Genomic DNA, 24672 nt, shown 5'->3' with positions numbered 1-24672 from the left:
TCCCTTTGATAATATTTCCAAGATCTTTCCAGGGTTGAGGTCAAACTGATTGTCCTGTAGTTCCCTGGATCTTCCTTCTTCCCTTTCTTGAAGATAGGCACCACATTGGCCCTCTTTCAATCTTTAGGTACTTCGCCCGAGTGCCATGAATTCTCAGATATCCTTGCCAGTGGCTGTGCTATGATGCCTGCCAGTTCCTTTAGCATTCTTGGGTGCAATCTATCTGAACCAGCTGATTTGTGGGTGTCCGTCCTCTCAAAGTGTTCCCTCACAATACCTATGACAATGGTGGGCATATATTCACTCTCACACTGGTCATCCCACATCTTGTCAGGCAGAGTGGTCCCTTTGGGCTAGTGAAAGACTGATGCAAAGTAATCATTAAGCAGGTTGGCTTTTTCCTAGGTGTCAGTTGTCAGCTGTCCCATTTGGTTTAGCAGGGGTCCAATGATGCCCTTGTTTTTTTTCCATTTTTTTCCAAAATGGGCAAGGTCATGTTCTTGACTGTTGACTTTACATTTCAAATCTTAATTAAAGTAAATAAAACTTCAGGAGTAGATTTGATATATGCGTAGATGCAATTTGATATATGCATCGATCCATTGTGGTTCAACAAGTGACTTACATATAAACTTCAGTCCCAGTGACTGCAGTGGTTTGCTGAATCAAGGCCATCTTCAATAGTTCTGACTCTTTCAATTTGTTTTTCATAGGTAAAGAGCTCAAAAGTTATTCAGACTTCCCTTGTGCTGCCTCAAAATCACCCATATCTAGCCACTTAACTTATAATAGATTATCTTTTTGCAGTGTCAGGGCAGTTCCCAGAGCAGCAAGACAAGACCAAGGCCTATGGCCTAAGAGACTGGCCTGCTCATTTCCAGATGTTCACATCCCATCTCATGGGGCTACCAAAATAATACAGTCCTTGGAAGACCTCAACTTTCCTCCCAAAATACAGCGATTAATACAGTACTCCTGGGGTTGTGACGCTAAATGATTCCAGAGGCTAGAGTTGGCAAAAGAGAAAGTAAGTTTACCTCAAAGGAACTGGGGGAAAAGGAAATGTGTGAAGGGCTAGTGAACTCATTCACCACAGTGGACAGTTAGTAAAATCAAATAAATACAACTTGCATGACTGAAACATTTTGTCTTATTAGCAAAGGAAGTAGGAACTGAAGCTGCCGACCTGACCATCTGCTGCTGCATTAAAAGTACCCAGCAGAGTAAAAATGTGCTGCTTGGTTTTTAACTGTTTCTTGGTTTTTAAAAATTAGCAGCAATTTGTTAGGCCATTGCTAGTGTTGACTGTCAAAATTATGCATTGCTTCCTACTTCAGGAAGACTGTAATTTCCATTATGCCCATCTCAGATCCAATATGGTGATGCCTTTCCCACATAACTAGCCCCACTGATGTCACAAAGGCTAGGAACAGAAGTTACATATAAACCAGTTTAAGTGATCAGAAACTGGTTTAAACCTGTAACAGAATAGAAGTTCACTGCACATAAACCAGTTTTAAAATGGCTGAAACTGGTTTAAGATAAAACCTGGTTGAATGTAGTATCAGACTTAACTGATTAAGGTCAAACCAGTTTCAGAAATGAAACTTCTGTACCATGCCCCTCCTGGTTCAAGTTAAATCACAGTCCCCCAGCATCCCAGCATTTTGCAGCCCTGGGCTGGGCTGTGCTTTTTGCTCCAGAGAGCAGGGCTGGCCCTGCCCCTCTGCTCCCTAACTGGATCAGTGAGGGCTGGCTCACTGGCCAGCTCACTGAACCCCCCCAGGCAAAACTTAGCTTGAGTCTAGGGCCAGGGAGGGAGGTTAAACTTACCTTTACCTGAGTACAGAGCTGCTCTGCCCTGTTTACTTAGTGCTGGCTGCGACTGGACTGCAAATCCTAGAGGCACCTGGAAGCAGGAAGAGGAAGTGAGCAACCCTGCTGAGCCTTGCTGTTGTGAGTGTGGACTGCAAATCCCAGAGACCTCGGGGACATCAGGAAGAGGAAGCAAACACACAGCCCATGCTGGATACTTGCCAGAAAGCCACGCTCTAGTGTTCCCAGCTTCTGGCTGGAGCCACTGCAGACATGTGGCTGCATTTCCTAAATCAAAATGGAATGTCTGTTCATTTGCTTATTGTTTCAATCTCTAAAACTTAGATTAGCCTGCAAAGACTGAATCGATTCAGTCTCAGACTTTTTGATGATCTGTACTTAGCCACAGGATTTGGGTCCTATTGGTCATCTTTTTAAAAAAAAACCCCAACAGAACATTTTCTTTTTAAATGAGTTTGCTGCTGTGTCTGAATTGCTTCAGTGACTCTTTCAGTTTTAATTTCCCAAGTGTCACTTCACCATCTTGGTACACCTTTGAGATCATTAACAACAGTGCACATTTTGGGATAATTAAAAATGTATGAAACAGAAGACAGCTTTCTATTAGGGAAAGCTGCCTTCTGTTTCATACATTTTTAATGTATTGGGTGTTTAGGTCAAGCATATACTTCTTAAAATAGCTGAAAAAATGTTTACATTAATAAAATGAGTAAAATAATGTTTGTTCTTCATTTCTGGTAAATGACCATGGGCATTCAAGTTGTTTTTATAATATTGTCTGCCAGACTTTGCTTGGAGAGCAAAAGGGTTACAACTGCATCTTGGTCTGTGATCCAGCACTTTGCTTTTCTCCAGTGATGCAAAAGGACGAGAAATCTGACTTATGAAAGCTTCCGAGGATTCTCCCATGGTTTGGGAACACAGGCACAGGCAAGACCAGAGGTTCTCAATCTTTATAAACTAAGGACACCCCTCACTAGACTCAAGGTAACCCTTGCAAAATGTCAGCTCTTAGTTTTCACTTTATTTTTTACTACAGAAAAATAAAAGGGCAATTCTTCCATGGCAAAGAACTCAGAAAAATCACAACAGGTCAGAATACTTTAACATTCTGTATTCCTACTTGCATTGTCTAGATTAATCTTGTGAATCATGTTTGCAAACCTAACATTCATTGTGTGGCACCCTTGAAAGGATCTCAAGGCAACCAGGGTGCTGTGAGAATCCCTGAGCTAGACCAAGGATCAAAGTCATTGTGTTTACTCCTGCCTTACTGCAGCTGTTCGTTCTGGTTCCCAAATAGTAGTAGGCGTGTTTGATTTTTCTCAACTTGGAGACTACTGTCCTTGTTTGGTGTGTAGAGCAAGGATTTTGTGGGTGATCTCTATTATTGGAGCAACTGTATAACTGGGATAACATTAGACAAGCTTTTGAATGCAAGGCACTCTTCATAATTTGGTGTAGTCATTGAATGGGAGTGTGAAGTGAAGGTGAGGCACTACCAAGCTAAAATTAATCTTTTGCACTCACTTTCTACAGGAGTGGATGTCTACAGAGTACAACATTCAGGCCCACTAAGAAAGAAGTCTTTCCTAGCAGGTACATAAGAGCTTGAATATGCCTCATATGCAGTAAGTCATGATTTCTTTAGAAATATTTCTGTTTCAAACACACATTCAAGGGGAAACATTTGACAAACTGATATTTAAAGTATATATATTCTATATCCTCCAAAAAATAGAAGAAAGCCATGCTGAAAGCTATTGATATGCATGAGAATTTATGGAATGGTGCTTGAACCGAATAAGCAGAAGTAGGCAGCTTTGTGTGGCTGACTGAAAAAATGACATCCTCAGGGGCTATTTTGAAAGGAACAAAAAAAGTCCCCAAATTCATATAAATTTGCCAGTTTGTCATCCAACCAAATCAACTTTTTTATATGTAATTTCTTGCCATTTAGAAGGCACAAATTTTAAAATATGTGCTAACTAAATTGGTATGGGTAGTTGCTCCTATTCGTATAAGTCAGCACTAACATGACAGCTCAAAACCTCAAAATCTACACATTTCCCCTGGTAAAAAAATTCAGGAGACGTGTTTTTCCTCTGTAGTACCCACTAGTAATTTAAACTGTCTACATTCCATGCTCCAGTTCCACCTGGATTTGCTCCCAGCTGGAATTAAAACACAAAGCAAAACAACAGTACACTGACATGTTTAAAGTCATGGAGTATAGGGATTTTCATATTTCCTAAGACTTCATGAGATAGATCCTGAACTGCCATGTTCAAAGACAAGTGTTTATATTTCTACTGCTGTCCCATTGTGTGCTTGCATATGCACATGTACAGGCGCACACACATACAACTTATAACTTTTGTTTCCAAGTTCATCTTTAAAGGTAGTAGGTAGATTTACCTTGAGCACAAGGATATCCAATGTACCAAGTGCTCTCGTGGCAACAATGCAGGCGAAACTAAACAGCAACTAAGCACCAGGACGAACTCTTACAGACAAAATATAAAGGGCAGACACATACACCCACATATCTCACAGAACAACCACTCCCTCCCTGACTTCACTATCATTGTGCTCAAGAGAAATCTACTTAACACCTTAAAAAGGCAAGCTTGGGAACAAAAAATCATAAGCTGGATGCATACTACGAACCAGGGACTAAATATAGATACAGCGAAAGCTCTGTTATATGGCTTCCCCCTGGAATGGGGGATGCCAGATAACAAAATATGCTAGTTAATTGAGTGGCCCCGGCTGCTGCTGCTTCTGCCGCATCCCTCCGCCCCTCCTACCGCATTGCCGCCCCTCCTGTGGGCCCTGCGGGACAGGGAGGTGGACCCCGCACAGCCTGTTATGCCCCTGGGCCATGGGGGCTCAGCAGCATAGGCTGCTTTGCCCCGGGCCGTGGGGACTCGGAGAAACGGGTTGTGCCACAGTGGGCACTTCCAATTTCACTTTTCCTTACAAGCTGGCATGCCAGTTAACCCTCCTCTTTTTGATAGGCTTTGATCTTCCAATAATCAGGCTCTTTCTTCTACTAATTGTTGGCATGGACAGACATGAAGTCCTCAGTGCTGGTTTGTAGCTGGAGCACTATAAACCGAAGTGCTACATAGAAGTTCCTGTTTCATTCAGGAACATTTTATGATGTGTCCACTATGTTTTTAGCACTACAGAGGGTATGCATGTCTTCCCCCTCAACTGCAAGGGCATTTGTAACACTATAGATAAAACATCTATCCATAGCCTGTGTGTCTGGTGCACCTGGGAATTTCTCTCATTCCCATCCCACTGCTGTTCTGTGTTATGATCAGACCTGAGGAAGACTGTCTTGCATACAAAAGCTTGACTAACTATCCCAACTACACAGATGATCTAATAAAGGATATCATCCTAAGAAATACTTACCTCTCACAATAGGTATAAGACTAATTCTGGTGATTTCTCTTTGGGGCAACCACTACCGTTTTCTAGTTGTTTATAGATTATAGAACAATGCCATTTATTATTGCTGAATAGTGTCCATAACCAAGAAACCTCCAACTTGGCTAAGGTCGCTACATGCCACTTCAGTATATACCAGTAGTTGTTTAACAGCAATGATAATAATCACAATATTGTAATAAATTAAGTTCAACAAGACACAGTTTACATAAACTGAATCTCAAAGACCCACAGAGCAACACGAGTAACCATGCTAATAAGTGAATTATTAAAATGTGTCAGCTAAATTTTACAGCAAAAGTTTTCTGTCTTGTTTAATTATGAGATGTGGCTGAATATGCTGGATATAATACAACCTTGTACAACAGGGAACTTCACACAATACAGTAAAGGTCTGGAGGAGGCACTTATTGTGCATAAGAGTTTAATCTGCTTGATCTGATGGGTTTTGCAACAATTAAATGAGTTCGGGAAACCACTCAAGCTTTAAGGTCATACCCTCTGAGACTGCAATATGCTTTTGCTACAAGGGAATTTCCAGCTGGAGAAAAGAACAGAAAAGAAAATGGGCAAGGGTTCAGTCTGGTTTTATGGGCTGAGCCGTCTATTTTTGGCATATTGTATTTCATGGACAGTTTGCTACACAGGGGATCCCTTGCCTGAATGTATGCTAAGAAAATCCTATTATAAAAGACACGGTCAAGCAGCGCCATCCTAAAATTCAACCTGGCTTGAAATTAGTGTGACAGGGGGTATTTTCAAGGTTTTAAATATCTGTCTGAAATTATTCACATTCCCCTATCTTTTACTGGGTTTTTGAGACAAAATGATAGCTGCTATAGGAAACACTACTCCTTTTGGCATATTCAGAATAGCTCTTAACTATTCAACATTACAGTGAGGGATGAGCTGATGTTGAGGATATGCTGGGTAAATAAGGTAGGAAGTAAGCCAAAACAACCGTGTTAATTTCTGTACCACAGAATAAACACACAGAGAAAGCAACATTTCTGAAGTAGAACAGCATAACACTGGTTAAAAAAGAAAAACTTTATTTTTAATTATGCAAAAGGCTATAAATAACTACTGGAGAAAAACAATAAAAATTGCAGGCAATAACCTGGACACTGTTATGCATATATAGTATTAAGGCTTTTATCATCTATAGGCAATAGCCAATAGAGAAAGAAATGCCTGTTCTTTCTTCTCCCCTGCTCTTTCATACTCACATGTACACACATATGCACCCTCTTTAGAGATGGCAATACTGTGTTCCTTATATTCAGCCAGTAGAGGGCAACAAAATAATATACAATAAAGCAATTCTCGTCTTCCATCCAGTAGAGCAGTGGTTCTCTACCTTTTTAATGACAGGACCCATTTGTAAACATTGATGGCCAGTCCTAATACAGTGCCCCTCACTCCTAATCCACTGCCTCCCGGGCCCCAGCCCCTCAGTATGTGGGGCAGGAGGTGGATGTGTGGGGCCAGGGGGTCCCCAAGCAGTCTCTTACAGAATTCAACTCTGACAGCCTGCAAGGGAAAAGACATGGTTTCCCACATTTTTATCCATTTTTAAAGTTTATGGATCCCTTTTCAAAGTTTGTTCATGACCCACTTTTGGGTCGCAACCCATGGGTTGAGAAACGCCACAGCGGAGGACAATGATGGCTCAAGTGATAACAAACAGACAAAAAGAAGTGCAGAAAATGACTTCAGTGTTTTTGTTTTTATCCTTTCTGAGCTCCCTCCTCATTTTTTACTGAAAACTCCTGAGAAATTCAATGCAAAAATAAAAACATGGTATAAGAATGTAACGTTGTGGGTGCGTCCAGACAAGCCCGCACGTGCCACTTGCAGCATCTCAAACCCCTTTGAGACACTGCAAGAGGCATGTGGGAACAAAAATCCATTCCCTGCACTGCAAATTTGCAGTGGGGGAGCAAAATTAGACCCCTGGATATACAGGGGACAAACAGTATGCTGGGAGAAAAATAATGGGTCAGGGCATGATCCCAGACCATGAACTGAGGCAACCAGAGGCTCAGTTCTCCACAGAGATGCTCTGGTTGGCCCTTTCCCCGGTGCTGAAGCATGCTGCCTGCCCATGCAGGGCAGGGAGCAGTGCAAGCTGCAGGAACCTGGACCCAGCTTCTGCCAGGTAAGTAGGGGGGTAGGGGACTGGAGGAGGGGGGAGGGGACCTTCCCCTACTTCCTGTTTATTCTCCCTGCTCCCAGTTTGTTCCCCTAGCTCCCCGCTCGCTTTCTCCAGTCCCTGTTGGTTGCCTATGCTCCCTGTTTCTTCCCCCTACCCCCTGCTCATTCCCCTAGCTCCCCACTGCTTCTCCCAGCCCCCCCCCACCCAACCCTCAGCAGTAGCAGAGAATGAGCAGGAGGCTGGAGAGATCAGGGGAATGTCTCCGGGGGCTGTCTCCAGCCTCCTGCTTGTTCCTCTGTTGCCTCCAGCCTCCCAAGTCTGGAGACAAGCAGGGGAATGAGCAGGGGGCTGGAGAGAGCAGGAGGCTGGAGACAAGCCTCTGGAGATAAACTGGAGACTTCTCCTGCTCTCTCCAGCCTCCTGCTCATTCTCTGCTACTGCCGGTGAGTGTGGGGTGGGGGCTGAGAGAGCAAGCAAGGAGCTGGGGGAATGAACGAAAGGCAGGGGGAATGAACAAGCCTCCTGCTCATTCTCCTATTCTCTCCAGCCTCCTGCTTGTTCTCCTGCTCATCTCCAGCCTCCAGAGATAGGGCATGCACTGTATTGCAGGCAGGGTAGTTCATGTGCTGTGGTGGTGCTCTGCCCTGTGGGGGGCAGGGGGTGCACTAAGCATGGTGTTGTGCCCCCTCAGAAAAGGCACCGTTGACACTATCGGCAGTGCCTGTGAGTGGTCACCACTTGCCACCCCCACTCCACCACCAGCGGCATCTACGGGCAGTCAGCAACTGGTGCTGGCCACCACTGTCACTGCCGGTGGTGTCAGTGGGTGGTTGCTGTTTGCCACCCCTCCCCCCACAGTCAACAGTCCCAGCAGCATCTGCATGAGCTCCCTGCTTACCACTGCTGCCATGCTCCCGCCATCACCAGTGTTGCTGTGCCCCGCCAGCCACCGGGGGCACATGGAGTTCATGCAGGGGACCCACCCCTCCTAAGCAGTCCCCAAGCCCACAGTCCCCCCACACCTACCCACACAGTGACTCCCTCAGCACTCACACACATTCCCCCACCCCCCTTCCCACTCCCTCCTGCAAACCCCATATCCTCCCATCACACACCCACCATGTGATAAGGAAACCAAAGCAAACATTAAAACATATAGATATTTAGGATTTATTTTATTATGATGCTAGAGACACTGATAGGCTTACAAATGTCTTTAATGTTGTAAATATAGCAATAAAACATTGCCCTTGATCAATGTCCTTTTCTCTCTCTCTTTTGTTCTAGTTGTGTAAGAATGTGATTTTTGGGATGCTGCTCCAGCAGTCTAGCTGACACAAGGGGCTAGTGTCCCTAGATACCAACTGGCTGGGCCCCAGAAGCTCCTGTCTATTTGTAACATTCAAAATAGCGTGGGACCTAAGGCCCACCCAGCTAATGAGTAGCCCCTATTGTATGGGGGCTTGTGGGTGAATGTTACAACAAAATACTTGGGACAGCTAATGAAAAAAAACAGGATAGGAGTGTTGTGTGGGTCAAAGGGTCAAAAAGTGAAAGTAAGTGTGCCTGAGGGGGGCACCAAGCAGAGCATCCCGGGCTGCACCCACTGGTCTTCAAAGACATCCAAAGAGCCAGTGGACACTGCCCACTGATGCTCTGCCTAGAAATGTGCAAGGACAAGTGACAGCAAAGTGGTCCCACAGTCTCTGGGCACTTTCCCAACCAGATCTTCCTTCCTGGTCAAGTACAGGGCCCACTTGGCTAGGGCCAGGAGGAGGTTGACCAGGAGGTCCCGGGACTTGGTGGGGCCACAGATGGGGTGATTAAAAACAAAAAAGTGGGGGGTGAAATTCAACCAGAACCTCAAGAGAAGGTTCTGGAGGTGGAGGGGCTGCAGCTTGGTGCACTTGAGGATCATGTGCACTGGGTTCTCCCTCTGCCTGCAGGGAAGGGGTGTCCATGAAGCTCACCACATACATGCCCGTGGAGATGGCTCCAAGGAGGAGCCTCCAGCTGAGGTTCCCAGTGGCTCGTGGGATGAGGGTGGAGTACAGACTCAGCCACTGGGGTATCCCAGCCAAGCGCTCGCTGAGCAGGTCCCACCACTTTCTATCTGGGTGGGACGCAAGGGTGGCATGATGGACAGTGCGGTGCACGAGCATGTAGAGGTGGTGGCAATGGATGGTGGAAAAGCGGACTAGTCTGGTGTCCTCCAGCTGGCTCAGGTGGTAGAGCGGGGAGCGCTGTGAAGCCAGGTGAGGAGCCAGCCCCACAACAAATTGTGGTGGGCTGGAGGACACAGGGAGGGCGGGGACTGCCACTGAGCAGGACCTAGTCAACAAAGGCATTGGCATCAGAATATAGGGCAGATTTCACCTCCTGGACCAGATGGCAGGTTGCATGTATCATGGGTAGACCCATGTGCTGAGCCAGTTCAGCGGAGTTCACCTACTCCCACCTACTGTAGTCCAGGAGGTCTTCAATATGGGTGACACCTGCCAGGATCAACTTCTGTCACAACCGGGGCATTTCTAGCATCAGCACTTCCAGCTGGGGGTTCCAGAGGAAGGGGTCAGTGAACAGGTTGGCACCCTGGATGACTGTTGCTGGGGACCTGGAGGTAGATACAAGCCTCCAGGCCCAGAGGAGGTCCTGGTAGAAATCTGGCAGCCCTTGCAGGTCCTGCAGGGAGAAGCCCCATAGTCTGAGGAGCTGTCAGTTGTATCAGAGCCCCTGGAAGTAACGGAGAAATGTGTGCCCCAGGTGACCCAATGCCACGTGGCTACTGACACTGTATAGGAGTTGCTGCAGGGCCTGAAGGTGGAAAGCCAAGACCTGGCTGCGCGAGCAAACCAGGTTTTGGCTGCCCTCCCACAAGGGGAGGCTTAAGACCTCTGCAGTGATTCCAGTGCCATCCCGGCCAGAAAAACTCCAGCACCCATCTCTGGAGTCCTGCCAGGACCTCAGGGGGCACAGGCAGGGTGTGTAGGTGGTTCCAGTGCATGGACAGGACCAGCTGGTTCAGCACCAGCACTCTCCCATGCAGGGAGAGACATCTTGGGAGCCCTGCCCATGCCCAGAGCAGCTCCACCACCCTTGCCTCCAGCTGGTGCCAGTTCTCTGGTGGGGATGGGTCTGTGGGGGATAGGTAGACCCTCAAGTAGAGCAGCGAGCCTATGCTCCAGTGGATCCCGCAGAGCGCAGGTGGGAATTAGCCCACCTGCCACCCATCACCCACTGCCAGGCCAAAGCTCTTGACCCAGTTGACCCAGGCAGAGGAGGTCACTGAGTACAATGCCTGGCAGGCCTCCACCTGCGCCAGGTCACCTGAATCCTGGACCATGAGGAGTACATCATCAGCATATGCTAACAGGACCAGCCTCACCACTGGCTCCTGGAGCATCAACCCTGCCACCCACTTTCACAGGAGAACAAGGAAGGGGTCCAGGGTCAAGGCATACAGCTGGTGACAGTGGGCAGCCTTGATGCTCCCCTCTCCTGAATGGGATGGGCTCCATCAGGGTCCAGGTGAGCTTGACCAAACAGCACCTGGAGAGCCCACACAAAGCAGGGCCCAAAGCCAAAGGCCCACAGCATGCCTGTGAGGTACACATGATCCACCCTGTCAAATGCCTTCTCCTGGTCCAGGGATAGGAGGACAAAAGACAGGCCCTCCTGGCATGCTAGCTCCAACCTTTACCTGAATCGAGATCTCCTGTTGAAGATGGAACATCCAGCCACCATGTACCTCTGGTCGGGATGGATCACATCCGTCAGCATGGACCACAGCATAGCAAGATGGCCTTCACTGCTACCTTGTAGTCCGTGCAGAGGAGGGACACAGGATGCCAGTTCCTCAGGTCATGGGGATCCCCCTTCTTCAGCAGGAAGGTCAGCATGGCCTTCCAGCATGACAGGGGGAGCTCCCCACTTCCCTCCCTCCTGAAGGAAGTAGAGCACCTGGCACCTCCACAGACCCATCCTGCAGCCATGGATATTGAGGGTCATGATCTTAAATGACCTCATGGCTGGAGGGGTGGAGTAGATGGTTCAGCAGGGGCCTCACGCATCTCAATGCCTGGTGTGCGGCCTGCTAGTTCACGTAGTGCCCTCCCATATGTATAGAGGACAACTATGAAACTGCAGGCCCACCTATAGATCCAGACATTACAGCTTTTGGGCCCCTTGCCTTCTCCCAGAAGGGGCATCAGCAGCCCAAGGCAGGAAGGGGTGCAGCCAACTCACTCCCAAAAGCTCTGAGACCAAGCCAGCAGCTAGCAGTAGCCAGAGGCAGGAAAGGGCCTAGCCATCTTCTTCCTAGAAGCTCCAGAGACCAAGCTTGCAGCAACCAGCAGCAGCAGTCTGGGATAGGAAGGGGCATGGCCAACTTCCTCCCAGAGGCTCCTCCCCCAGAAGTCCTGAAAGCAAGTAACCCTGAGCTGCTAGCCAGGGCAGGTTTTTATACTGCTGGGGCCAGGACAGGTGCTGGCCCCATGCTCTAGCTCCCCCTGGCTGCAGATCCAAGAGGAGCCAGGCAAGGCTATTTTGCCCCAAGTTACACAGTTTGCTCCACAACAAAGTGCATGTCCGAGCACGTGCACTGAAGTAAAAAGCCCCAGCTCAAATTTGCACCACTTCTTTTTGAGCTTCTGCAAGCATACGTGCCTGCATGTATGGACATGCTCTAAAAGTGCATGGTCTGGCACTTAAAAATCAAGACATTGCAAATGTTAATGCTGCTTCCAAAATGTAAACTCCTCACCTTTGTACATTCTGTAATATGATACAATGTATAGCAATAATGGATGTTTACATTTAGGAAGGGGAAGAGGGGAGTAGGGTGTACGTGCAATACGGGTCAGTTACTGCAGTTAGAGCAAATTCCTGTTTTGCTTGATCTTACAGCTTTTACACTGCATTAATGGCTTTTTTGCCTTAGGAAAAACAAAGGAAAGAAAATTGAAAGGTAAGCAGCTTTCATGTTTTATAATCTCCACTTGCTTTACCATCTCTTAAATTCCTTGATCATCCTAACAAACTTAAATTGAAAGGTTCTAAGTCCCTTTCTGCACAGCTGTTCATCACACACAGTTTAACAGCTAGGTTTGTTTGACTACCAGAGATTGTATGTTATTTGAAGCAAGTGTGCCTCTAACCAAGGTGCACAGAGCTCAGAACGCTGTGCATAAGAGCAACATTTTCAAAACCTGGTAGCTGCATGTTAAGCCATATTTATACACCAAAATACAGGTGAGGCCCCACCTTGGAAAATACTAGATCTTAGTTTTCACCCTTTTTTTGCCTATGGAAAAATAATAGAACAGTTCTTGTGTTGCAAAGAACTCAGAAAGACCACAGTTGTGGATTTCTATTTTGAGATCTCTGGCTTTACCTTGTGAATTATGTTTGTAAACCTAAGAGTGCCAACGTTGTGTGCCATCCCTTGAAAGGATCTAAAGGCAGTCAAGTCATTCCAGGGTTCTGTACCACCCTGGCTGATAATCACTGCCCTAAGTAAGTAGCTATTGTGGATAAGCTGAGGCCAGATGTTATCAGCACCAGAGTTGTTACTCAAATTGCCAGTTGCTCAAATTACGAACGAGACTTTATAAAGGGGGATAAAGCAAGGTGCCATGTTTACTGATCACATGAGTGAGACATAGAGGTTTGGGCACACCATTCATACAAACAAAAAAATCATCATACATATCATTGCACACAGCCATACACATACACAAAACAACCATTTCATCCACACGTACACCAGATATAGTTACCAGCAATAGCTGCTCAATATCAGCCCAGGGTAGCCAACCCGGGCTTATTGAGTAGATGATGATGATTTGAAGATAACAGGTTTAAAGATAGCTGCTGGAGCAGGGTGAACAGATACATCTGTGTGCTGATGAAACAGCAGTAGAGAAAGAGACTCACCCAACCTGGCATTTTCAAAGTGTTCTTTTATAGGGATTGGCATCCTTTGCTTCAGTGCTTTGTTGTTTTTCCGTACCCAGCTTCTATTTTTGCAGTTGTTCTTTTGTCTTCAGCTTATCCTAGCTTTGGAGTGTTTTTGCTGTCTGTCTGGCAGAATGGGTGCATTCCTTCTCCTTGTTATCTTCTTTGTGCCCTAGGCCAAAAGGGATTCTTCAGCCATTTATTAATTAGTTTACTGACTGGTAACTTACATTTGGTGCCTCATTGCTTACATAAACTGTTAAATCTTCTTCTCATGGGGTCTACGGCCTGCCTGGAGCAAAGATTCAGGACGTGACAGGGATAATCCAGGCCATGATCCAGCCCACCGATTACTACCCCATGGTCTTAATCCATGTGGGCACTAATGACGCGGCCAAGAGAAGCCTGGGGTACACTGGTGCACTTGCACCTGCCTTTGATTCCTGCCGCATCCAAAGTTTAAAACCAAATGCCTGGCAGTGGCAGGAGCATTTCTAGTCAGGGAGTGCTGACAGAGTCAATTGACTTCATGGCTTATTACAATCTACCTGATCCCTTCTCAGATCTTTATTCCACAGATGTTAATGATCCTCTCTTCTTTTTAATGGTCTTGAAGTTCCACCAGTCAAGCTATCCACCAGTTCAGCTGTCTGTTTGCTGCTCCTGGTAAGCTCTTATTTCACAGCCCTGCAGATTGTTTTTAGCTCATTCCAATGAAGTTATGTTTGGTTTTGCTTCAATCTTAAACTGAATTATATGGCTCTGGGCCTCTAGAATATTAGCAAAGTTTCTTGTTTACTTTTAACTGGAGAAAAATGCATTGTGTTCTTTGTGATGATGCACTTCACTATCTGCACCCCCTTTTTCAAAATTCTAATATCCGCCCATGCCTGTCTGTCCTGGTGTGGGGAAAGGCTGGGAGTAGGGGAGTGCAGCCATCCCTGTAGTGACAGTTACTGCTCCCCACCCCTCCTTTTTAAAATCCTGGATTTGCCCATGGTGGGGTTAGCATTAATTTTGACTTTTTTTTTTTTTTGCTTTCCATTCACTGGAAATACTGTGGTTTGAATGATACATCTACACAACAAGGTAAACAATCTTAGTTACTCCTGCATAGACTGTTGAGAACCTGAGGGTTGGAGAAAAGGGAGAAACAGATGCCACATGCCTGCTTACTCCCTCCATGGAGCAGGGAAAGGCTGAAAGGACAGGCAGGACACAGTCTTCCACTCTCTGCCTATTCATTGGCCAGTCAGGGAGTGTTATAATTGGGTACTGGTAAATGCCAGCAACAAATTACTGCCACTGGGGAGTAAGGAGAAAGGAGGGAAGGGAAGAAATGCAAATCAGAGGCAGGGGCAGATCCAGGATTTCCCAAAGTGGGGTGCAGGGGCAGTAACCCACACTGCAGAGGTGGCTATACTCTCTGCTCCCAGCCTGCTCTGCCCTTACCAGTGTGGGCAGACCATGCTGCAGGAGCCTCTGGGGATGAAAATCCCCCCTTTCTTCCCCTTCTTGCTCAGAGGCACACCTCTTCCCCTCCTCTTCACCATCCCTACCCTACCCCCCACTCCCCTGCCTGCCACTGCTGCTGTCTCCACTGCTTGGGGGCAGGGAAGCTCTGGAGCCAGCCACGCTGAGCAGGCCAGGCTCAGTTGAGGAGGAAACAGTGACAGAAGTCCCTAAATTGAAATGGTGGCAACAGAGCAGCTGAAGAGTATTTTCCCCCACCCTGCCTGGTCCTGGAGTGGGAATCCCCATCCATCCCTGCTGTGTGGTCCATACCCCCCACTAAGCCCAGCCCCAGCAAAAGTAGGAATGACTCTGGTGCTTCCCCAACCCTGGGACAGTGGGAAAAGGCAAGCAGGGGAGGAGAAAAGGGACAAGGAGGGGGGTACAAACCTTTCAGCAAGAAGAGGAAGGGAGACAGGATTTTCACCTGTTTTATGGACTTTAAAAGGTCCCCAGAGACTCCCATGGTGCAGTTCCATTCAAAAGCAGAATGCAGCCATACCACTGTACCTCCTCTGAATCTATCCCTGCTCAGAGGGGTGTCTATGAGTGTATATCGCCTCCTACAACTATTTCTGAGGTGAAGCAACTTATTCCTTTTGCTCAAGGCTCTGCCAAGAGAGGCAACTTTGCCTGTAATAACAAGATATGTGGATTGCATTAAACAGCTAGTTCTTGTGCTGGAGTATTATAGACTTTTGGCTTAAATCTTCTTTGAAGGGGAGATTCCTGTTAGACTACATTCTAATGAGAATTATTTTAACCTGTAGGGACCTTTGTACACATGACCAAATTGCCACTTTTAGCAATTTAATTGCCCTTTTTAGCAATTTCATTGCATCACAGTGTACACATGCAACAGGATATTGCAATTAAATTTCATAACTGGGTACACGGGCGGTGGCATATTTCGATTTAACTGACTTTTTACGTAGCAAAGCAAAACACATCCGATTTATTTTAATTTGCTACATAACAAATTACAGTGATACATCCTGAGATGGTGCCAGGCATAGTGCATGGGGTGCTGGAAGCCCAGGTATACTCAGGGAAGCTGGGACTTGGCAGGCTTCCAGCACCCCATGCACTGTCCCCCCTGCATCCTCCAGCTCCCAGCACACCCAGCGACCTTCCTGTCACCTTCCCACACTGTCCCAAGGGCAAGCCAGCCCACTCCCAGGCAGTTCCAGGTGCCAGGAAGGTGGCGCAGACAGTGAACAGGGTGCTGAAAGCCCACCAAGTCTGAGCTTCCCCGAGCACAGCTGGGCTTCCAGCACCCCATGCACCATTGGATCCGGCAGGTGCTGCCTGCGAGCTGGGGCAGCACCCGCGCAGCTAGCAGCCTGCCTGGGCTATTCCAGGGGGTGCTGCCACCATGGAGGGAAGCACTGGGACCCCCACAGCTCAGGGGCTGTGTGATCTGGTGGCAGCTTGCACAAGCAGTCTCCACTGAGGGAAAAAAAAGAAAGCGACGAGAGGCCCCTTTTTTTTGTCTCTGGTGGAGCCTGCCTGCATCTCCTGCAGCCAGGGAGTGAGCTGTTATTAGGTCAAGCACCCCCTGACCTGCAGGGGGTCCCTGTGCTTCCCTCCATGGTGGCAGCGTCCCCTCCCCAGGCCTCACCTGCCTGCTGGCACCTTGCCCAAGTGGTCCTGGGGGGCACCACTAGTGCAGAAGTTGCCTGTATGAGCTGCTGCCAGGTCGCAGAGCCCCTGACCTGCAGGAAGACTCAGTCCTTCCTTCTGTGGCAGTGGCACCCCCTAGGACCACCCAAGCAGGCTGCTAGTGGGCAGGTTTCACCCAAGGAGTGCCACCACCATGGAGGGAAGAACCAGAGCCCCCCACAACTCATGGGCCATCAGCAGCTCGCCCCCCCAGCCACGGGAGAGGCGCGCAGGCTCTGGGGGGGGGGAGGATTGGACCCCTCACCATTTTGTTTTGTTTTTTTTCTTCAGCAGAGCCTGCCTGCAGTGGGGGGAGGTGAGGGACATTAGGTGACAGGGGCCATCACTGTTCCATCACAGTGACAGAAGTCCGTAAATTGAAATGGTGGGTTTATATTCAACACAGTTAAAAACACACCAAATAAAAACCTACTATTTTAATTTAGGGTGAACTAAACCCCCAGCATATGTACAAGTGCCCTAAAATCTAGGATACCTAAGAATGTTTTGGATCATAAATACAATTCAGATTAACTCTGTGCATGTGCTCTCCTGTGATTGAAACAAGCTTTACTTCTTATGAGATATAAATTCCAAACACAAAGTTCCAGTATGGAGGAGACCTTAGTGTTCTTTCCATTTTAAGTATTAAAAATGTTTTAGAGGCATTAAATGTTTATTTTATCTGCTTTGAGTAGGACCACTGCTTCCCACACTTGTAAATTTTGGCTAAGTGCTATTTCTGAAGTAGCACAATTCTTTTGTGATGATTTGTCTTGATTTTGCACTCTGTGAGCAGGTTATGCAACTGAATTCCAGTTTTACTTGTCTTGAGGAATTTTTTCTAGTCCTGTTGCCATTGGTGACACACAGAATGCCATAAAGCTGATTGTAAGCCTTGCCACTCTGGGCAAAATCCTCCCCTAATACATCAAAGGTGACAGGCAATAGCATAGAGGTAATGGCTGAGCAGAAGGTTTAGAAGCTATTCTACCATGGAAAAGAAAATGGTAGAGGCTACCAAAAGAAAATGGTAGATATGCACCAGTTTAGTTAAGCCAGTACAAACTCCTATGTAAAAGCCATTCTCTTTATGTATGCTTTTCTTAGTTACTATTGAACCTAATCAACTGAAACAAAGAAGAATAAACAAATAGCTTTGGCTGAAACTGAAATAAGTGAGGCCACAAACAGCCTTTTGCAGCAATTCAACTATAACAAACAAGTTACTAGGGCTGTATGAAACAGTACCATTTCATTCTGATTTCTGTTTCACTGTTTTGAAGGGACAGTGTTTCATTTAATTGTTTCATTTCATTTCAAAGAACTGTTCCATTTTGTTTTGTCAAAACTGTTTCACTGTTTCGATGCATTTTGACGTTTTGCCCATGGGCTATAATGGGGAATCACGAAAATGCCTATTACTTTGTCATTTCTTGCCTGACTTTAATGAAAATAGCAGGGAGGGTAGCCCCTGCTGAGGCCACAAAGCCTGTCATGTTTCAAGGAGATCGGTGCAGGGGTTTCTGGGAAACTGCACCTCAAGCTGCTGAAAAGCAAAACTCATGACATGTGACTTTGTGTGTATGTGTGCGTTAAGGCACAGCAGGGTGAAAACAGCAGGCATGGTAGCCCCTTCTGAGGCCATGAAGCCTGACAGGTTTCAAGGAGATAAGTGCAGGGGTTTCTGGGAAACTGCACCTCAAGCTGCTGACAAGCAAAACTCATGACACGTGTGACTTTTTGTGTGTGTTAAGGTGCCTTCTCACTGGTGCTGGGGCCTCTACATGACACAGTAGTGTGCCCCAACGAGGTCTCCTCCTCCCCTACAGCCTCAGCCTGGTCCACCACTTTAACAACAGGTAAGCACTGCAGCACAGTAGCATTAGCATCTCAGGCAACCAAACTGTCACAGAGCCTTTCGTTCCTTTCCTGCAGGAGCTTCTTCTCCAGCGGCTGCCAGAGAACTCTCCCTGCCACCCCCAGCCCTGGGGCTTAGATGTCCCCTGGGCCCTGTGTCCTTCCAGTCAGCTGACTGGGGGCAGGTGCTAGGGGTATAGGATGTAGCTGTGTTGATCTAAGGACATAGCACTGGCAGACAAGGTTCTTTGGGTCAATCTGATATCTTTTAGTTGACCAACTGAATAGTTGGAGAAATATACCTTAGCAAGCTTTCAGGTTGAAAAATCCTTTATCAGGCTTAGGAAGCACCTGCAGTTGGTGTGTGAGCTCTTCCTGCTGGACATCTGACTCCCCAGGTACCTCTCCACTTTTACCTGCTACATCCCCTTTCCCTCCTCCCCCCAACCCAGCCTGTCCCTCACTCCCTGATGCCTCCACTTCCATTTTCACTAACTGGCTTTCTTGCCTGCATTGCATGCCAGCCTCTGGCTTCTTTACTATTCCTTCCATCCAGGAAAAGCACACACACCAACTGCACGTGCTTCCTCAGCCTAACAAATGGTTTTTCAACCTGAAAGCTGGCATCCCAGGCAGCTAAGCTGAGCTCATTTAGAGCTTCACAACTCCACTGTGACCAGCAAGCCTCAGGCCTGTCAAAGACGTGATGGGTCTGGGCTTTTGCCAGCCAGGATTCTGTGTGTATGTGTGTGGTGGCTGGAAGTTATGGCACCTCCTACCTGCCTTTCACCAAAGGGATCCTTGGTCCTGGCATTTCCTGGGACTGCCATGCCACTGGCAGTCCCTCCAGGCCTCCCGACCCTGGCAGTGGGCAGTTTTAGTGGACATGCCCAGGTCCTGGGGTCTCTTCCCCCCCCCCCCCCACAGCCCCAGGCCATACCTCTGAGTTTGTCCCTGCATGGGATCTCAGCAGGGACATGTTCTTCCCCTCCTGGCTGGTGATATAGTGAGTGCACTCTCCACCTCAGAGAGTGGGGCACTAGATGGTTGTGAAACCCAAAGGTGAAAAAAAGAGAGGGAAGTCTGGAGGGTGGCACTCGTTCCGTCTGCAGGTGGAGCTTACAGAACCCCAGAAGTGGGAGGTGCACCTTCAGGAACACCAGCTGCTCCACCAAACCGGGATTCAAGGAGGTGTGGTGGGGTGTCACTATATCCCCAGCAATGCTGAACACCCTCTCTTGGAACACTGGTTGGTGGACAGAATAGGTGTTCCCAGGCAACTGTGACCACATCTGGCCACATCTGACTGTGGCTTGCCCAGTAGGCCAAGGGGTCACACAACAGCAGCTCCACATCCTTGGTGAGATAGGCAGCCACCAAGGCCTGAGCACTACCTGCCTGATGGTGGGGCTCTGGACCATACTGGACTGCAAAGGAACAAGCCATTTCCTGATGCATTCCTTCAGCCACTTCACCAGTGCCTGCACATCTGGTGACATCGGCTTGACCCAGCCAGGAATATTGATCCCCTGGAACTTGTCCACTTGGTTCTGAAGTTTCCTCACTACAAGAATCACCTGCCTAAGGAGGGCATTGCCAATGCTGAGGCTCTCAGTTGCCTCAGATGTTCAGCTCTGCCCGTTTGTCCGACAGCATCTTGCCCCCCTTGATGCTCTGGTGGAAGTAGCCTGCCACATTCCTGCATTTCGAAATGAGCTTGCTTGTGGTGCTGGCTCCATCACTGGCAGCCCTGTCCCCCTCCAAGGCATCCCTGACAATGAGGTGGAACTTGTGTGCCATACAGCGGATGCCAACAAAGTTGGTATCATGGACTGCCTTGACCATGTTGGCCCCATTGTCGCTGACAATGAACCCGCAGGTGAGCTTGCCCTGCCCAATAAGTTATCCCTGCACCAAGCGGTTCATGGCCCCCATGATCTCTGTTGCCATGTAGGACTCATCCATCACCTCAGCTTGAAGGAGAGCCCACCGGTGGCCTGACTGGTCACACCAGTGCCCTGTGAGGAAGAGGTATGCAAGATCTCCACCCTGGCTGTTCCAGATATCCAAGGTGAAGTGTAAGGCCATCTGCAGACCTGCCTTGCACAGCTCTTCCCTCAAGTACTCCCTGCATGCCTCATACAGGCACGGCACCACTGTCTTGCTGCCTCCAGAGGTGGTGCAAGCACCTACTCTGGACTCCTTTAAGAAACATTTGGATGTTTATCTTGCTGGGATCCTTTGACCTAGGGCAGAGGGCTGGACTCAATGATCTTCCAAGGTACCTTCCAGCCCTAACATCTATGAAATCTATTAAATGTATGAATGCACACTGTGAGAGAAAGCACAGATTTCTTTTCTAGGGGAAAAGAATCAAAATAAACTAACAAAAACAAAAAGAGGATTTTGAGGGAAGAATAAATTGAAAGAAATGAATGAATATAATAATAAAAGGGGTATAGAAAGCAAAAGGTATTGAATCCCACTTGCTAGTAACAGGCTAGCACATAGAAAGTGGTAGCCTTTCTCTGACACTGCTGAGCTGCTGGTAGACACTGCTCAGAACTGACCCCAGGGCATAGAGAAAGCTCAGTTCAAACAAAGCTGCTTTTTATGCTGTTTTTCTGTCCCTCCCCCAGAGCACTGGGATTGGAAGGGACCTCAGGGAAGGATGGCAGTCAATGGCCAGCTACACATGTCAATATCAGAGCAGTCCTTCCCCCCCCTCTTTCCCCTCCCTCTCCTTACTTTCTGTTTCCCTGAAAGCAAGCCCAGCTTCGAAACTTAAAATGTTTCAAAACTTTCAAAACATTTCAAGTACCCTCATTTCATTTTGAGACTGTTTCAAAGCCTTTCATTTCATTTAGATATTGTTTCAAAATGGGTCAAAACAGTGTCAAAATGAAATATCCGGTGAAATTTTGCACACCCCTACAAGTTACCCCACAGCAATTCCATGATAAATGTGAGGTAGTTTACTAAAGCATCTGACATAGCAGAAGCCATACAGACCAGAGTGAGGAAGGGGTCCTCTAAAGCTAAGTACAGACAGTCAAAAAGCCTGAATCAATTAAATATTTGCAGGTTTTTTTAAACTGCATAGATTGAACCAATAAGCAAGTGAACTTGTGTTCACTTTTTGAACAGAAAAGGCAGCCAGACCCCTGCAGTGGCCCATACTGATAACCAGGAGGCTCTAGAGATGCCTCCCAGCCTGTTGGTCACTGCAGTAAGCTGGAGCTCTTTGATTCCCCAATCCAAGCCCCCTCTTCAGCCTCCCTGCTGGCTGTGCAAGGCAGGGAAGCACACCTATCCTGCCTGACACTGGATCCTCAGCTGGGAATGGTCCGGGGGGGGGGAGGGGAGGGCAGAGGGGAAGCTGAAACTGGGGCTTTACTCTGCTCCACCCCGCTAGCTGGGAGCTGGGCTGGAATCTCCTAGCAATGCCCCCTTCTCAGCCTCCCAGACAGTTGAGGCAGTGGGGGAAGAAAATCAGTACCTGGGCTTGGCTCTGCCCCCAGAGCAGGGAGGTAAGAGCCATGCCCCATCCTCAGCTGGGGACTGGCTGAGGGGAGGGGGGAAGGGAAGCCCATAACAGGGGCTTGGCTCTGCCCCCAGAGTGGGAAGCCAGGAGTTATGCCCACTCAGCCTCCAGGCTGGATAGGGAGAAAGACTACAGCAGGCCTTGGATCTGAAGCCTCTCAGAGTTGGGAGCAGGACAGGAGTCCTCTAGTCATACCCCCTGTTTCAGCCTGAAGTCAGGCTGAGGAGAGAGGGGTGGAGGGGAGTCTTAGTTCTGCCCCACCACAGCTGGGAGCTGGGAACTGGGAGCTGGGAGCCAGGTCCCTTCACAGCCTCTGAGCTGGCTGGGAGGTTGGGAAAACCCTGCACCAGGGCTTGGCTCATCAGGAGCCATGCCCCCTTCTTAGCTTCCCAGCTGGCTGGGAAGGGGGAGAAGCCCATACCAGGGCTTGGCTCCACCCTCCCCCAGAGGTGGAAGCAGGGCTAGAGCTCCCTTGCCATGTCCCCTTCTCAGCCTCCGAGCCAGCTGAGAGGGGCATGGCTCCCAGCTCCTGAGGGCAGAGCCAAACCCTGCTGTGGGCTTCTGCTCCTGTCCTGCCCTCTGCCAGCTCAGAGGCTGGAAGGGGCTGTGACTCCTGGCTCCCAGCTTTGGGGGTGGAGACAAGCTCCCATGTGGGCTTTTTCTCCACCCCCCTACCATTAGCCAGCCCAAAGGCTGAGAAGGGGCATGATTCCCTTAGCTCCTGGCTCTGGGGGGGCAGAGTCAAGCCCCCACTGCAGACTCCCCTTCCCTTCCCCAGGCTGGCAGCACCGAGCTGGGGGTCCAGTTCCCTCCTCTCCCCCTGCCACTCCAACCAGCAGCACCCAGCTAGGGATCTGGTGCTGGGCCAGAGGGGCAAGTTTTTTTCCCTCCCACCCCTTCCTCAGCCACCCAGAGTGATAGTGCTCTGGCTCGGGAGAAAAGGGGCATGGAAGCCCCTGCTTATTGAAACAAACAGCACAGCTTAGGGCTACAAAGCACCATATGATGCTGGGGGACTGTGAGTTAACTTGAACTGGGAGGGGATCTAGGACAGAAGTTCCATAAACTGGTTTGACCTAAATTAGTTAAGTCTGATGCTCCACCCAACCAGGTTTATTTGAAACTACTTTTGGCCATTTTGAAAGCAGTTTAAGTGCACTGAACTTCGGTTCTTTTACAGGTTTAAACTGGTTTCTGATCACTTCAACCAGTTTATGTATAACTTCTGTCCCTAGCCTAAAGGTAAAATAAAGGTGTGATAGTAACACAAAGAGTGTACCTTCATTAACTTTAATCTATCTAACACGGGCACAACAGAAGACACAAGTCTCAAATTGGTATATATTTATGCTTGGTGGAATTTGATTTTCATTTTTTTATCATTTCGACAGCTAAAATTGATGTTTATTTTTAAGCATTTATTTTGATTTTTTTATCCATTTAAATTTTCTGGATTGCACAAAAATAGGGGTGTGGGGGCAGACAATTCAGTACTGACAGTATATTGTTAAAAGCTTTATATAATCACATGTCAAAATATAAAAAGTAAATATCCACAAATCATACCTGCTTTAACTCATTCTGTTCATTCATCAGGAAAGAGCCAGGCAGGTAGGGACTGGAAGCAGAGCTCTGGAAACACAGGGAGAGGCAGTAGCTGCCCTCAACCTCCTACACTTAGCCAGCCTGGCCTGGATAGGACCCTACTGCCACCAGGCTGGAGCCTTAAATACTTTGTGGAGGGGTTTGTTTAAGTAGTCTGTAGGTGCGTCTACACGTGCAGCAGACTGTGCAGTTGTTACTGAGCAGTCATTTAGGACTTACTGCACAGTCCTGATGCCACATGGCTATTTTTAGAACCTACTATACAGTAGTATTGGCACCACAGTTCATGCTTGGCCATGCTACATCGCCATAACAACGAGCCAAGGCAATGTAGCTCATCACTGCGGTGATGTAGCATCTTGTGTAGACGCATCCTGTTATCTCCCTTCAGCCCACTTCCCGAAGCTATGATGGATGAGTCATTAGGTTGCTCCTTGTTCTCCTCTTTAACTCCTCTGCCCTCTGTCCTTCCATTTCTCTTTCACCACTGTCCAATAATAGGGGTAAGAGTTCCCCATTTACAGTCCCCTTTCTCTAAATTTCAATTATTACCAATGGAAATATTGTTCTGTTGGTCTGTGAGGGTGAGGTGAAATCACCATTTATCAATGTGTATCGATAAAACTTGAATCCTGCCAAGCCTGTATATATTTAAGTGGCTAGAGCGTAATGTGGTACTGTTTCTTGGCTCCTGTTACCTATGCTGGCTAGGTTAAGGCAAGCAGGGCTACATGTAGTATGCTACAAACACCCTTTCATTTTGAAGTTTAGAGCTATCCTTTTAAGGATAACCTTGTCTATTTGCCTACAATATATCAACAGGCCCAGGGGCAGAACAGATGGAACCACTAGGAGGGATAGACTGAAAGAATTTCTGCGTATGACTATAAGCCAATCATTCCAAGGCCAGGATTTTTGCTGTGCCCAAAGTACTCTGGCCTCTTCATCATCTGAACTGGTGAAGGTCTATTTGTCTATTACTGTTATCCAGCCATAATTATTTCCAAAATATTAATACTGCTCGCTCTGTAAAAGGATCATAGATATGATTAGGAAACCATCACTTAAGCATTCCTCT

At 47.7% G+C, this 24672-nt stretch overlaps 1 long non-coding RNA gene across 1 annotated transcript; it reads left to right on the top strand.

Annotated features, from left to right (window-relative positions):
• Positions 1-3201: 3201 nt before the first annotated feature.
• LOC109298243 lies at positions 3202-20244 on the top strand. Its single transcript, XR_002097554.1, has 3 exons — positions 3202-3213; positions 7905-7910; positions 20070-20244. It is a non-coding gene; the product is annotated as an uncharacterized LOC109298243 (long non-coding RNA).
• Positions 20245-24672: the final 4428 nt, after the last annotated feature.

Source organism: Gavialis gangeticus, unplaced genomic scaffold, assembly GCF_001723915.1.
Source record: "Gavialis gangeticus isolate Ggan-Ray unplaced genomic scaffold, GavGan_comp1, whole genome shotgun sequence".
Lineage (NCBI taxonomy): Eukaryota > Metazoa > Chordata > Crocodylia > Gavialidae > Gavialis > Gavialis gangeticus.
The sequence above is the reverse complement of the archived record's forward strand: the minus strand, read 5'-3'. Positions and strand labels throughout refer to the sequence as shown.